The sequence below is a fragment of the Nicotiana tabacum genome, chromosome 6, assembly GCF_000715075.1.
Source record: "Nicotiana tabacum cultivar K326 chromosome 6, ASM71507v2, whole genome shotgun sequence".
Lineage (NCBI taxonomy): Eukaryota > Viridiplantae > Streptophyta > Magnoliopsida > Solanales > Solanaceae > Nicotiana > Nicotiana tabacum.
This window is the reverse complement of record NC_134085.1, coordinates 30412489-30418638: the sequence shown is the minus strand read 5'-3', so window position 1 is coordinate 30418638 and position 6150 is coordinate 30412489.

The window sequence follows — 6150 nt, the reverse complement described above, 5'->3', positions numbered from 1 at the left end:
CGCAGATGCGGACGAGATCCGCGTATATGGATGCACATAATCAGGGGTGCGACCATAAAAGTTGTCTTGCAGGTGCAAATTTTGGACCGCAGGTTTGCGTAGGCGAGGAGTTAATGAATTTTCGCACATGCGATGATTTTTCCGCAGGTGCAACTCTTGGACCACAGAATCGGAATTGCTGTACGTGATATTAAATCGAGGGTTTGGTCTTTTTTTGGGATTTTGGTGCTCGGTCTAGGGTGGTTTTTGGAATGCTTTTCATCATAATTAAAGAGGTAGGTGAAGTTTATTCAATTTTGATGTTAGATGTTAATTACATATTGTTTATTACACCTAGTTTATGTGTGAGGTAAAACTTGGGGGATTTTATAATATATTATTGGAGAGTAAGATTTGATGATTTGAGGATTGATTTATGGTTGGAATTTGATAATTTTGGTATGGTTGGACAAATAATTGAATAGGTGTTCGGAATTTTTGAATTTTATCGGTTTTTGAGGTTCTGGCCTGGGGTTGACTTTTCGATTTGAGTAAAGATCTTAGCTTTATCATTTGTATTCTATTCCTATGACTATTATTGATTAAACTAAGTTAATTTGGCTAGAATTGGGTTATCCAGAGGTTGATACACGCGGGAAGGGCTTGTTAGAGGAGTGATTTTGGCTGGCTCGATGTCATGCCCCAAAATTCGAGGAGTGCGACCGGCGCTAAATCGAGTAAACCCGACTGAGCAAGCCTGTTAGGTTTTATACTACCCAAATTCGTCTTTGAATAAATAGGAAATGCACACCATTAATCAAATTCTAAAAATATGTCATTAACAATTCCATTTCATTTCCATTAACCACTTCATTCAGAATTTTGAAGATATTACAAGTTTTATACATCATTGCCAAACATCAATACTTCCACTTTAATTCCAATACCCAACACTACCCACAACCTGTCTAAGGAGCCTCTAAATACAACTGAAGAGTAATATGGAAATGCCGGCAACAAGGCTCCGGCTATACCTCAAATACAATGTACATGATAAATAGATGAAATAGGACACCAAAACGAAGTGGGGCTCACCAAGTCAGCTGAAAGGATGATGCAGCACTAGCTGCGACCAATATTGTCTGCTATAGAAACACCTACATCCAATTAAAGACATAGCGCCCCCGGCAAAAGGGACGTTAGTGCCATCGAATAACACTAGCATGTATAACTAAACAGTATCCAGTTAGAAAGAACAACCATACAATAGTACAAAGAAATCATAAGGATTCAACAAAAGCTTTACACAATCACTACATCATCAAATAAAAAGAATCACATAACTTTCATATAATTTCCATAGCTTTAGTTTGGGGCTTTTAATACTTTTCATCATCATTCACAATACCACCGCTTTCTTGAGCGGAGTCCGATCACGGCCCAATTTTCTAAGCCGTCTTTCAAGACGTTACCCTTATTTCAGTCTCACTTTCCAGTTTCGATTATCAACACATTACCACTATGTGTGTATAACATGGCATCCGATCACGGCCCGATCAGCTAGGTTGCCTCACTAGAGACATACACTTCAATCACAATCTCATTTTCCCTTTTTATCAAGTATTCAATATCAACACAATACCACCATGTGTGTGGCATGATGTCCGATCTCGGCCGGATCGTCTAGGCCGTCTTACCAAGGCGTTTCCCTTTTCCATCAATCATCTCAATTCAATCTTTGTTTCACATATGTCATTGCATAGGCACTTGGGGCCACAACTATCACGTCATATATTTGGCACTAAGCCACATTTCACATCATTTCCAATTTCAATGTTAGATTTGTAATTTAGGATAATATGTGAACACAAGAGCAAATAAAATTGTAAGTATAGATGAGACTTCACATAGAGGACACAACATATGTAGCTTCAATCTCAATTTAAGGTCTAAGCATTTCAGTACATGATTCATATTCCTTATACCCTTTCAAGTTATTAAGAATAGCACATTTATCATATTGAGACACATCTTTCACGCATATAACGTCGCAAGCTCAAAATCATGTGAAACAACAATCAACACAACAATTCAACTTTGATATTACTGTATATACACAAACACCGATGGAGCTCAATTTCTAAAAGATGGGGTTTTAGCCATACATACCTGAAATTTTCCCCTTAATGATACTACCATGATCCAATACACTTAAGCAACTTCAATCTACAATACAACATTCAATAGGGCCAATATTAGTAATAAATTCCATAACTTATGCCATTTAGGCATATTATCAAATACCTTGTAGGTATAGATCTTTACACCTCATAACTATAGTATTGGATCATCCAACTATCACCATTACCAAACAATTTATTCCACCATCATTCCTAACCAATTTATAATTTTCAACAACATAATGCGACCATCCATTCACACCCAACCAACAAATCTTATCAAGTAATCACCTTTCAATCTCTACAATAATTATGTATTTATATTGGGAACTTATGGCTTCCAATCACCATACCAAGAGTTCAAACACTTAATTCATACTCATATTCCCATAATATAACAATATATGTAAGTCTAAGGGTGTAGGATTTACCTTTTGGAAGAAATCTTGCAAACCCCCCTTTGAGTTCTTGAAGTAATTTCTTAAAGATCTATGTGTTTAATGAGTAGATTTCATCAATACTAGTGTAGGAATAATGGAATTTCACACCAAGTTAATGGAGATTGCTTACCTTGAAGATGGGAGGGGTTGGAGGTCTTGAGAGGGTGGAGGAAGACCCTAAAATTCGTCCAAAAGACATAGGGGAAAATGAATCCCGAAATTGTGTTTATAAGCCCAAATTTCGGATGCCGCCTCGGATGCTATGCATCCCTACTTCACTCATCTCAGGAGCTCAGATGCTGACCCCGATGCTATTGTAAGGCCCCGGAAATTTTTTCGAAACAATATAGGATTTCGGGGTGCCATGTAGACTAATTATAATATTTTATATGCTATTAACATGGTGGGCATCAATTGGATTTGGTAAATAAGTGTACAAGTCTTATGGTAAGTAATTTGGGGTCTAAGGAAGGGCCAAAGTCTAAGTCAAATTGGAAAATTTCATAATAGGCTAAGATTCCAAAAGAGCTTGCACTAGTCTAGACTTTGAACGAGCATATCTAGATATATATAAGGTATTATGTAATTAATAACCTATCAAAATAAAGGTCTTTGAGTCTAGTTTCCAACTTTTCAAACCGTTCATCATTTGGACACTCCTACCAAAAGTTATGACCAAATTACCAAAGCAACACAAAATTTTACACTATCACGGCGCCCCATGCGGCGCCCGGCGTGCCGCGCCTATAGGAATTCCAGAATGGTCCAAAATTTCAATTCCAGGCATATTTTGAACAGACTCCCCACACCCCGTGGCTCCCCACACGTCACGGCTATACAAAAATGGGTTTTTAAGACCCGAACTCCATTTCATTTAACTCGTTTGGGGTTTGTTTTTTTTGGGATATTCTGGTGCTTTTAGAGAGAGGAAAGAGCAATTCTAGATAGAGGAAGGACCTCAAGTGCCTTGTTCATCAAAAATCTTGTCCAATCCTTGAAATTCAACAAGAAATCCTTCAAGATCTTCATCTAAGAGGTAAAGATCTATACAATAGACTTTAATTTTGAGATTGGGGTATAAGATGGGTTATTGAGGTATGATTCTTGGGAGTAATAGTATTATGTATACATGCATGTATAAATTAGGTTTTTGGTAAGATTGTTGAACATAAACAAGTAAAGATTGGGATTGCTAGAATTTCCGAAACGTCGTAGTAACTTAAGGAAAGCTTAAACAAGGTACGTATGGCTAAAAACCCCTCTTCTTAGAAATTGAGCTCCATTGGTATCCCCGCATATGTTGAATGTCCGGAATTTGATTTATGTAGTATTCATTATTTCAAAGGTTTTGGTGTTGCAAGAATATATGTGAAAGATGTACCTCAATGTGTTTAATATGATATTCTTGGTAAATTGGGCATATGTGAAGAATGTGAAGTATATGCTAAATTGCCTATATTTCAAGTCAAGTTTAAATTCAGATTTTTATACCAAACTATGTGAAATCCTCTATGGGTAGATATGTTTGAAATAAATCAAATGAATTTGGAAAATAGAGTATGGCCAACGTGCTGAGAATTTGAATTATAATTGTACCTAGTGATGCCTATGACATGAGGAAATATGAAACAAATTATGAAATGAGCCTTGACTCTACTTTCCGTAAATGTCTTCAATAATAAAATGCCCTAAAGGCTTTTGTTGCGACCAAAACACTCACGCAAGTGTACGCGATCGACAAGTAATATAATAGTAAGTAGAGTATCGTTCCCACGAGGAATTGTGATCAACTTCTCGACTGATGAAGACTCAAACAATTATTAATTCAAGCTAAATTATCACAAAATATATAAAGAACCAATTTACAATTTACTTAGTAATTAAACAATAATTCAATACAAAATTACTACACCAATTCACGCAATATTTTGATAACATTTTGGGTAAAGATATTCCAGGGTCATGGACTTGCTAGAGATCATTCTACTATTTTAGCTTAAGATTGATTTATTGAATTATCCGGATTATTGATTATAAGGTTAATAATATTCATAAGAATCTTTCGAGTTCTTATGCATCTATTCAAGTTAAACTAATACCTATATGTCTATGGTATTAATATTAGCAAGAATGCATTTACAAATCCTATTTCTCAACCAAGCAAGGCAATTAAGTATAGTTCTATCTTAATTGCGAATCTTTCACCCGATGACCAGGATCCGGATCTTGCTCTATTTGATTCTATATGCAATCAAGAATTTACTATTTTAAGTTTAACTCAAGATCCGTAAATAATATTTCACTGTTAGCTACGCAGTAAAATAATTAGAAGCAGAGACAAATAAACAACCCATAACGATAGATTCAAGATTCTTCAAACAACAAGATCATCTAACATCCATGACCCAAGAATACTAGAGTATTTAGGTACTCATAGTCATACAAAAATCAACAATAAAAGTTTTAAACATAATATTAACAAGCAACAAGAAGAAAGTTTGAAAGAACTCTTTAAATCCTTGCTCCAAGATGTTGTTCTTCTTCTCCTTTCTTAGCTCCAAGATGAAACTCCTTCTTCACTTTTTCTCTCAAAGATGAATAGTATTTTTGCACTTACTCCCCCTCAAAATCTGATCTTGTCCATAATGGAGTTCTTGCTTTATGTAAGTTGAGTGGGATTTAAGAAAGAATTCCGATTTTAATCCTAAATAAAGTCTTCTCCGGATAGGACCCGCGCGAACTATCGCGCGAAGTTTAAAAGTTAGCGCAATAGTTCGCGCGCTTCTCTTGGCTTCCAGGCAGAAACATTCGCGAACTATTGCGCGAAGTTTAAAACTTCGCGCGATAGTTCGTGCGCTTCAGTAGCTCGATTTTGTCCATTTTTTTTTGTCTCGTCCTTGCACACACTCGACTCCTAGGGGTTATTCTTGCTCATAAATTATTCCAATCTCTTCTTGAAAGCATCATTAGGCTTCTCATCCTGCAAGGTATACATATTTTGAGTAGAGCCTGTTTTTCCATCAATTATCCATAATATGACATTGGAATATAATCAAGCAGAAGCATAAACAATAGCGAAATCACCCAGGTTTCGCCTATTATCAATACCCCACACTTAATTCATTGCTAGTCCTCGAGCAATCAACTAGAGAATTCTTTACTCAACTCTTTCCCTTAACGCATTACACCTAGAACAATGTACATGTATTACACTTAGCAGTGAACAATCCTAGCCTCAAAGTCGACTCTCAAGTGCCATGCAATATTCACACTTCCTCAAAGTACTCTAGATAGAAGTCAAGACTTGCTTTTCCGTCACGAATCATATGCCCTCACAATTATATCAACAAAAACTGAGTTCAATCCATAACATTCAATTCATATGCCCGCATATATCAAGGAAATCACTCAATCTCACAAAAGAGGTCACATGCATGCAGTTGGTACCATAAGCTTGCCCTTAATGTAAATCTCTACTAATGTAGGCTAGCTCGATCCAAAATAAATTAGGAAATTTTCATGGTTGTAATGTGGGCTAAGGGACGGGTAAG